This window comes from Teleopsis dalmanni, chromosome 2 (assembly GCF_002237135.1).
Source record: "Teleopsis dalmanni isolate 2A chromosome 2, ASM223713v2, whole genome shotgun sequence".
NCBI classification, from domain to species: Eukaryota; Metazoa; Arthropoda; class Insecta; order Diptera; family Diopsidae; genus Teleopsis; species Teleopsis dalmanni.
In genome coordinates this window covers 83,583,876-83,594,841 of record NC_051847.1, presented here as the reverse complement: position 1 = coordinate 83,594,841, position 10,966 = coordinate 83,583,876, and positions in this window count along the sequence as shown.

Below are 10,966 nucleotides of genomic sequence, written 5' to 3'. Positions count from 1 at the left end.
TTTTTAACCTGAGGCAATCCGTATTTTGCCAAGTGAATGCAAAGTGGATAATATGAGATACATGAAAAATGTCTCATTTAGAAAACTATTGGATGAATTATTAAGACCTAAGGCGGCTTAACAAATTTAACCTACAAAAGGTAGAATTCAATTCATACCTCCTACACTCAATAAAGAGGATATCAAAATTCTCGGAGATTTTCTGACAGTGCACTACAGCTTGCGATACCACCTGAACGAAATAGATCTTTCAGAGATTAGTATTTGTTGTTTTTGTAAAATGTGTGTATAAAATTCTGCATATATTGTTTTAATATGCCCTAACCTGACCTGTCATGGACTTATTCATCTGTGGGACCTAATTGTTGTTTCCTATGACATTTTGAAAAATACGGAACCATCAGAGGTAGTTACGTTAAAAGTCTAAACATTGATTAAAATAATTATTTCTTACTGAATTAACTAAATAATAATTTGTGTGAAGGGTGTTCAAGTTATGTTAAAGATAGAGCTAGTTGCATAATTCAGTAAACAATATTCACAGAGAATATACTCGTATGCAGAGGTTTATTTCACAAAAATGACAAATACTGATCTCTGAAAAAAATTTATTTAGATTGTGTCTCTCAGCGGGCAGTGTAACATTCTGTCAGAAATTTGATGAAAATTTTAATATCCTCTCATCTGAGTGTAAGTACCTTTGGTGGGCTAATGAATATTTTAGCCTATCTTTCACTTTAACAGTTCATTCAGCTTGTTTTTTAATTTGGTGCTTTTCAAGTTTCTGCTGAGTGTAAGCAATTTGTTTTTAATTTTTTCTATATTTACTTTTTCTATAATATTAAATAATATTCTATAATATACCTAATTCTATAATTATATTATATTAATCTATAATCTCTATAATATTTCTGTAGTATTTTATCTCAGTTTGCAGGGTGAGATGAAGTCATTCTGTCTGACTCTCGGTGAATATATTAACATTCTCTCAGCTCAGTGTTATCAGGCTATTTTAACTATTTTGACTACCTAGACTACTTTTAATGGGTTGATGAATATTTTAACTTATCTATGACCTTAACAATTCATTGAGATGTTTTTAAATTGGGTGCTTTTCAAGTATGTGCTGAGTGCAAGCAGTTTGTTTTTAATTTTTTATATATTTTCTATAATACTGTTCTCTAAAATGCCTATTTTATTAGTTTTTTATCTCAGCTTGCAGGATGAGATAAAGTCATTCTGTCAGAGACTAGGTGAACACATTAACATCCTCTCAGCTCAGTGTTAGCAGTCTATTTTACCTTTTTATCTACATATACTATTTTTAATGGGTTACTAAATATTTTAGCTTAGGGCTGTTAAGGTCATAGCTTAACAATTTATCGAGATGTGTTTTAAATTGGGTGCTTTTCAACTATCTGCTGAGTGTTAGTAGTCTATTTTAACTATGTTAACCACCTATACCACTTTTAATGGGGTTACTAAATATTTTAACTTAGGGCTGTTAAGGTCATAGCTTAACAATTCATCGAGATGTTTTTAAATTGGGTGCTTTTCAACTATCTGCTGAGTGTTAGCATTCTATTTTAACTATGTTAACTACGTATACTATTTTTAATGGGTTACTAAATATTTTAGCTTAGGGCTGTTAAGGTCTTAGCTTAACAATTTATCGAGATGTGTTTTAAATTGGGTGCTTTTCAACTATCTGCTGAGTGTTAGCAGTCTATTTTGACTTTTTTATAGTTTCTATAATTATTTTTCTTAATAAATCTAATCTCGTTATGATGTTCATACGTCATTGAAATGATCTGTACTGATATCCTGAAGATGATATGATATGTTTGATATGATAACTAATAATAACTTTTCGATAACTAATAAATAATCGATAATGAAGCTTTCACGACAATATATAATAGCCAGATAGATAGCAGTTATTATTAAGATGGTTTTTAAGTCACGAACTTCATAGAAAAATTTCACCTGCATATCTGCACAATCCATTATTTATATACATATGTACATTATATACTAAACTTATACAAAAGAAATTTGTATTCTTTTTTTCAAAATTTTACTTATGAAAAAAAAAATAAAAAAAAATATATTTACGATGTAAGTGCATAAACGGTAAAGAATTTACATTAACAAGCGAAATTCTGGCTAAAAAAAAACCCAAAAATACTGACAATTGTACAGAAAGTCTTGTACGTGAAGACGAAACATGAAGAAGTGAAGACTCCACTCGGTTGTTGCTTGTCGGTCGTCAATCGTCTTAAAATCACAGTTGGGGTCAATGAGCTTTGCCTGAATGGCTATTTCGTAAGAGTTGATACCGCTACTTTGAAGCTTCTGAAATTGTTGTACGCTTTCGCACAAAAATTTTTACAAGTATTTCTTGTCGTCATTGAGCAACAACACCAACAACAACAACAACAACAACAACAACAACAATAACAGCAACAACAATAACAGCAGCAAGAATTTTGTTGGTAGTTTCATTTTGTTTTTGTTTTTATTGTTTCCATTGGTTTTGCTGCTGTTGCTGTTGTTGCCACTGTTATTGTTGCTATTTCGCCGTTGCTGTTGTTGTTGTTGTTGTTGTATATTTTGAAAAAGAACAGTTAACAGTTGGTATTATTCTTACCTTAAAATTATTTGCTTGTATTGCATTTACGATTGCGCAAGTGTACGTGGAAGAAAAAAAATTAAATGGTTTCATGTTTTAATTTTGGCTTAAGCCGATTTCATTACTTTTGTTTCTATATTTGGAAAATTGAGCTAATCCCATGGACATGATACCGAAAAAGTAAAAAAAGTCGTAAACATTTATAAACAGTTGAGTTCAGTTGATATGTAATTAGCTTCAAATTTCATACAAGAAGACCACTTGTTGTCAGACAATCTTCACTCTGTGACACATAAACATTTTAAAAATTAAAACTTTTAAGCGCACTCTTAAAACTGAGTGTTCTCTTAACTTCGCTTCGTGTTCGCTGTGAGTCGCTCTCTTCGTAAGGTTCTCAGAGTGCAGAGATCCCAGCGTAGTTTGTATGCAACATGACCAACAACTTTTAAGCGCTTTTACGGTTATAAATGTGAGACGTGCTTACGGACAAAATATTCTATAGAAGAATAAATTTCTTATATTGTAGATATAATAAAAAAAAATTTAATAATATTTATAATATATAATTTATTTTTAATTTTTTTTTTTTTGAAATAATAAGTCAGTAAATTTTTAATTAAATTTCTACAGAAACTTAATGGTCTTATGACGAGAATACAAGATTGCATTTAGAGAAACTACAAAAAATATAAAGAAACTCAATTATTTATTTTAATCTAAATAATATAAAAAAATATATAAATCATATTTTTATAAATTAATTATTTATAAAAAAAAATTCACAAAAATAAATTGTTACACAAATTATTACAATCTCAGTAGTTGAATTTTGATATAAGTTTAATATCTTAGTTATTTAAATATAATAAATAATTAGGTTTTTCGAACACTAGTGAACTACAACAACAAAAATTTATTTATTTTTTTATATTATATCAAGTATTGCCAAATACCCATCATCAGTGGTCTTGGAAATACTTCTTATATTTAATTATTCGTAAAAATTTTTTGAGACTGCAAGTACCAGGAATCGAACGGGGCCCTGCCAAATTTGAAGCTCAGAGTCATCGCACCTTTACCAACTGACCCAAAGCCGTACTTGACTTTTATGTTTGCACATTTTTCTGGAGTTTTTATTAATTTATTGTGAATGTTTTATTAACAAATTCACTTGCTGTGTTTATATTAGAACGAAATAATAAACTATCTGTAGAATAATTGAATTAATTGATTATATTCTTATTTTTAATTGTTGAATTTCAATACTATTCTGTTTGTATAATGAATAATTATGAACATAACAAACGGAACTATAGAATAGTCATCCTGTGTAATAGTCAGGCACCAATAACGGCACTTAATTCTTATCGGACTCTTACACATCAAGAGTCTTATATATTATATATAAAATCACTCGCATATTTTTGGTCAAAACAATGACATATAAATCCTATTAGTTCGTAGTTACGCTGGAGTTTCTAACAAAGCTGCAGATAAATTTGCTAGGAAGGGTCAGCCTCACTGTTTGTGGGCGCCGTACCATTTTGCGGCTTAAGAGTAAGTAATTTTTTTTCATCTGTTTATAAAGCAGAGGAGAAACAAACAAAGGTGTTTAGGGATAATTTTCGAAGACTATCTGGGCTATTAAGGATTGGATATAACTAAGCCAAAATAATTTAAGAATCATTACAGGAACTCTTATAGGGCAGTCCAGGTTAAACTATCACTTGACATAATTATGAACTTACTATAATGAAATTTATAGATTTTATAAGGAAACGCATGAGCTTTCTACAGACATGCTAAGAGTTTCCCGGTTCTGATGCATTAACGAAAGGAATATATAAAGTTTCCGATGAAGAAATAAAAGAAATAAAAGTCTGAAATGCGGGTTTAATACTACAATTCATAGAGGAAGTTGGAGCTGGAAAAAAACCATAACTCCATAAGTCCATAAAATGAACACAATAGAACTATAGAACGCATTGTAAATTATCTAAACATAATAATATTTATAATAACAATAGGTATAAACTGAGTTTACAGCTATACTTCTCACATAATTATCAAAAAAAAAATTTTACAAAAACTTAATGTAATAATGGTTTGTAATGAAAACCCTCATCATATATTTCATAAAATACTTATTAAAAAAATCTGTCATCAAATCAGTAGTCTCGGAGACAAAACTATTTATAAAAAATCAGTAAAACACCTGAAAAAAAACTTACTGGATTATAAAGACGATTTGATTTGTGAGTTTTTAATAAACTTGACTCGTATAAATTCAAACAACTAGATTCAAAGTCGTTGTATCTTCATATTAGTAAATAAATTTGTATGCAGAAGCCGATCAATGCAGACTTGCAGCCATGTTTTCCTGATATTCATACGATGAGTGGGCACAGCAATTTAACCCTCTTTCTGATTCTATCAATGAAACCCTGCTATACAGATAGTGATTGAGCTTTAAATGGGTATCTGGTGATTTGAGCATTTCAGCAAACAAATTTGTTGTCGAACTTTTAAGAATCGGTTCTAATATGATATCTTGTCGATCGCAACTCTTTCTTAGCTTGCTTTAGTATGTTATAAGACTATCCATTAACAGATAGATTCAATTAAAATCAAAAAGTTTATGTTGAAATGACGACAGCCTTTACTTGGTTCTACCTGAAATTTGTGCAAAGGCTACAGGTTTTCTTTTCTTTGTGCAAAGGCTATATCTTGTAAGGACTGTGGACTAATAATTGGTGCGATCAGTAGTTACAGCAGATGTGCCAAACACCCCTTTTATCTTAGCCTCGGAGTAACAGCTTATGTACATTTTGTTTGAAAGATGATGCAACCATGAAACATTTCCTATGATTTCGCCTTACATTTTCAAGACACAGACTTCAAGAACTTGTGCTAAAAGTTAGAATATGACAAACATCAACTCCTCAACTCTTTCAAATATTCCGCAAAAGTTGCCGAAAATTTTTGTAATTTATCGAAATGAGATTGACAATACAATGGATCTTTACGGTATCAAGGCAAATATATATTATATATCAGGAATAATAACAAAAAGAGATGCAAAGAGTATAGAAAGCTACTATTGTTAGTTATTACTAAATAGGTATGGTATTATTAATATAGTATATAGTATTAGTATCACATTTCAGCAAATTAATATACATCCTCTTCGTTGGATTGGTCATATCGAGAAATTAGATGATGATACTTCAGCGAAAAAGGTATTTAAAGAGGCAATTGGAGAAAGAAGGCATAGAGGTAGACTATGTCTCCGATGAAGTGATCAAGTTGAGGGAATAACAATCGCACTTGTACGAGATTGGAGAATGCTGCGTATATGAAGCAGAGGTGCTGCAGAGAAGTGTTGTCGAAAACTCACAACGGGTTCTTATGGTCATTTAAGCACTTGTACGAGATTGGAGAATGCTGGACCTGTGAAGCAGAGGCGCTGGAGGGAAGTGCTGTAGAAACTTCACAGAGGGTTGTTATTGCTATTTAAGTAAGTATATTTAACATGCATAATTTTCATAAAATTATTTTTTCAATTTTTGTTACATATAATATTGTATATATTTTTTTTTTATTTGAAATAGTTTTCTTTCATAATATATAATTTTTGCAATTTTTTTTTAATTATCTTTACCAATAATATACAATATTTTATTTTATTTTTTTTTAATTTATTTTTAATTTATTTTCTACAATTAATAATTGGATATTAATTTTGTATACATCATTTATTTATAATTTTTGCAATCATTGCAATATTTGGATTCACTATTTTTTTTACTGTTTAATATTCTCTTCTTTTTTTTGCTTACCAAATTTTCATTAAATATTTACCGCTTGAAAACCGAATTTCTTTCGCTTTAATCGCTTATTCCATTCTCAAAACGTAGCACTCACACAATTCTTCCGCAAATATGCTTTCTTTCCATTGAGCACAAAACGATATTCATTTCTTTACTCTTTTCTTGTTTTTATTTTCTTTCGTATGCTTTCGTATTCTTTCGTTGTTTTGCTGTACGATTTTCGTTATTGTTTTGATTCCATTATTCTTTGCAATGATGTAAATGACCTTTTGCGTTATTTGATGTTGTTGTTCTCATCGACTAGCGGTACTTCTCCTAACTTGTTTTTCGACTTCATAACTTAAATTCTGAAATGATATAATAAGAAACACAACAACCACAACAGCGGCAGCAACAACAACAACAACAACAATATGAAACGCAACAATTTGTTCCTGTTTACATTTTGACTCATGCCTCATCTATTTTGGCTTTTTGCTTATTAATTGTGGTTGAGTTGTGTTTATGGTTGTGTTTGGGTTTGTGTAGGTGAGTATGTGTGTTTGTTTATGAATGTGAAATGGCTGCTTTTAGAGTGAAATATGTCTTGTAATTTAATATTTTTAGGCGCAATTACACTTTCGTTAAATTGTTACTCACATGATTCGTTTTTGAGTGCGTCTTTTTCTATTTTTGTAAGTTAAATTTTTTTCGTTAGCCATTTTCCTTTTATACTTTTTTCTTATATGAATACAAATTGTAAAAAAACTTTTTTTAGTTGCTAAGTGAAATATTCGCAACATTCATTCTTAAAGGCGTGACCCTAAGAAGAAAGTAACAAAAATATTTTCGGTTGTTAAAATTTCACAAGTAATTGAAACGTTTCGTTATTAAAAACAAAACCTTAGCGATTGCGGTTCCTCAAAAAGTTTTCTGATTAATATTATTATATATGGATATTTCCTAAAGACTTTTCTTATAAAAGCTAATATGATATAGGGAGGTTTCTTAAAATAATTAATATTTTTTAAAAAAATTTGAAGCATTTATATTACTACTAATATCACACTAATGGGGTAATATTTGGTTCACTTACAAAAATAAAAAATTCTCAATTAGTGCTAATTTAGCATTCGCACAGCACTCTGCAAGTTTTTTTTTATTATTAAAATTAGAATTTACTAATAATGAAAGATTGTTTAATAATCACTTTATGAATATAATTTTTTCTGAGTGTCGACTTTTCCATCCCATTAAGATTAAAGATCAGAATAATCCCCTGTACCTTTAACTAAAAAGCTTTGAGAATCTGGATTACAAGCTAACAAAGAATAATGTACTAAATGATGTAACTCTGGAAAATCCAAATCACTATTCTTTCTTAATGTCTATAATTTACACTTAATTTCCTGAAATAATCTAAGCTTGCCACAAAAAGCATGGTGCAGTTAAGATAAGATTTACATCAGTACCAGGAATCCTTCCGCATTGATAAAATGAGGCTGAGCCATCAAACTAAAAAACCAAGAAGAAATGACAAAGTGGGGTCTAAACAGTTATTCAAAGTGTTAAATGTAATTTCAATAAGCAAAATTACAAAATACGGTCTAAATAGCAATCCAAAGGGGCCATTAGATCACCTGAAGTAAACTATCGTTAACATTCTAGATGATTACACATGCTTTTTCAAAAGCCGCGGTGATCGATCTGCATGTAATGGCTACTAATGCGATATACTGACTTAATTAATACAATAATATATATTGTAGGTTCCTAAACTTAGTAAAAAGAGTGAATATCTAAATTACGAGTCACTTGCTTCACGTTAAAATCCGTACCTCTGTGGTGTATATACATCACAACTTTTTTGTTTTTTGATGACAATTCCTAATACATTATCTATTAAATATTCTATTTACATCTATCCATTGCATATAGGTCTTTTTTTAAAAATTTTTTATTCTATTCACAACTTCGATTTTCCCTTAAATCGATAATATCGAAATTTTTTGTATTTAGGAAGTTTGTTGATTAGTTCATTAGTAGTAGAACAGTTAAATCTGGGTAGACCTAAGCATTAGTAAAGAAAGTTTAGAATTACCTTTTTTACTCTTCTATGTAGTTTATTGCTTTTGGAAAAAAGGTAATACTCAATTTTGTGGCATGAATGCCTATTTCGCAATGGCTTATTAAAAACGCCATCAGATACCCATACATCAGCAATATACGAAATTCTTATTCCTGATGAATTGTAGATCGGACATGACACATTTTGTGACATGGATACCTACTTGCCACTGATTTATCAAAACCACTTACCACTTAAATATTAGCCCAACCCATGAACATCCTTCCTCTTGCTAGATTACAGAATGGATATGTGAATTTACATACGGTTTTCCTTGTTCTCGATAGATTTCAGTAGATTAGGGATGTCAACCTACATTTTTTGCAGCTCGCCATGTGGCAACTCAATTTTTGACATTGGTTCTATTTGTGAATGGTCTAAAAGCAATAAGATTTCCTATCTTCAAACTAACTGGGCTAGTGCAAAACAAATAATCAAGCAGAGGGAGAATCGTTTGCGACTGGTGTACTGGGAAAATTTTTCAGAACTTAGACAAAACGAAACACTGATCAAACAGTATTCCTAGGTTTTAACTATGGGTCATTATGGCTTGAAATTTCACCTACATAAACTTCGATTATCGTCTAATTCAGAATGCAGATTATGACTTGAAGATGAGGAAATGCATACTATGCATATTTTTTGTGGGTGTTCAGCTTTAACAATACATAGAAAAAACTTATTTCATATTGAGTTTCTGTCACCGGAACAGATTAAGAGCTCTTCTGCAGATTTAGTTATGGACTTTGTTCACAAAGCTTTAAAGGGGTTAGTGTAATTAAAAGTGTATTTGGTACAATAGGACTCTTCTGGCCGCATTAGCGGCTATTGGGTGATTTCACAACATTAGTTTTCATAATAATAATAATCCATGATGATCCTTGTCCTCTGTAAATTGTAGATTTTGTAGACTACTTTGGTATTCTATACATGTCTTTCATATATTATACATTATTGTTTAGAATGAATCTTAAAGTAAGGTAGGTGTACGTACGTTCCAGTGGAAACCAAACATTGCGGAGTTGTGATAAAATAATATCTGAAATGAAAACTGTTAAAACAGTTTATATATATATATATATATAAAATAGTGACAAAAAAACCCCAGACAATTAGTAATAATACTAGTTTTAACAATAAAAAAAAATGTTTATTAAATATTTTTAGTGTTAATATTAATAAATGACTAACATATGTGGATTAAAAATTGCTGAAAGGTTAAAGGTTTTCTTTCTTTCTGAATTTTAAAAAGAAACAGAAACAGAAACAGTTTTTCACATTAATTAATTGGTTTTCACCATTTGATAAATTACTTTTTATTAAAATTTAAAGTTTTTTTGACTTTATGCATTTCGTAGTGCGACAAAAAAATTTCGTAAAAAGTGCGCATCTCACATGCAAGATTCATATCGGCCAGTCCGATGAAACAGGAATCTTCACGGTTGTATCTTGTTTTGGTTTTGTTTAAAACTGCTACCAAATACGTACAAGACTCTCTTCTCTCCGGAGAAACTGACTGGTTGCCTGCTTCTTCTTCGGTTATTCCAAAGACGCTGACAGGCTGTAAAGCGTAAGAAGGAGTTTGCGTTAGCACGGCACTTAGCCGTGATGACGACTCTGTGGTTCTGAAGAATGCTGCTTACTTTCAAGCATTTCCTCCGCTTCTTATTATTTTGTGCACAAACGTATTTTCTTTTTTATATAATTTTGCAAAGATTCTATAGCCGCGACAACAAATGAAAGGTAAATTTTAGTGTGTAACTGATTGTCCACTTGGCGAGAGGTCAGATACAATTTCGTTTAAGCCGAAGTGCCGTTCGTTCTACATAATTCCGCTGACAAAACGGAGTTTGTATCGACATATCGGTAAAAATTATAATTATTGTGCCTCGCAAATGATGAATTAATTGCATAAAAAGCACGAAAAGCACAAAAAATTGTAATTTGTTAATAAACAAATTTTGTAAATTGTTTGTGAAGATACCTTGGAGTGAAGTTCAGTCTCGCCCATTGGTACATTGACGTTGTGATCTTTTGTCGAGATCTAGCATTGAAAATGCTGACACACAGTGATCGTTTCCGAAATGTTCTGTGCTTATTAAGTTTATTATTACGTTATGAAGTCTATAAACCGTAACCAAGCCAGCAAATAGCTTTGGCCGAAATTATTTGTTAATTAATGGTAATAGTAAATACGCTAAGAATTTAGTCTCCATGCGAATTTGCTGAAGAATTTTATTGTTGAACTAACTGAAAGATACACTTACCGTTTCTGATCCATATATGCGCCAAATCGAACTCAATATCATGCCCAGCACCATACGAGGTAAGTCGGATTCTTTTACGAGAAGCTATAGCGGATTCAATTATTGATATTAAATGTTAGTGTGATTGGTA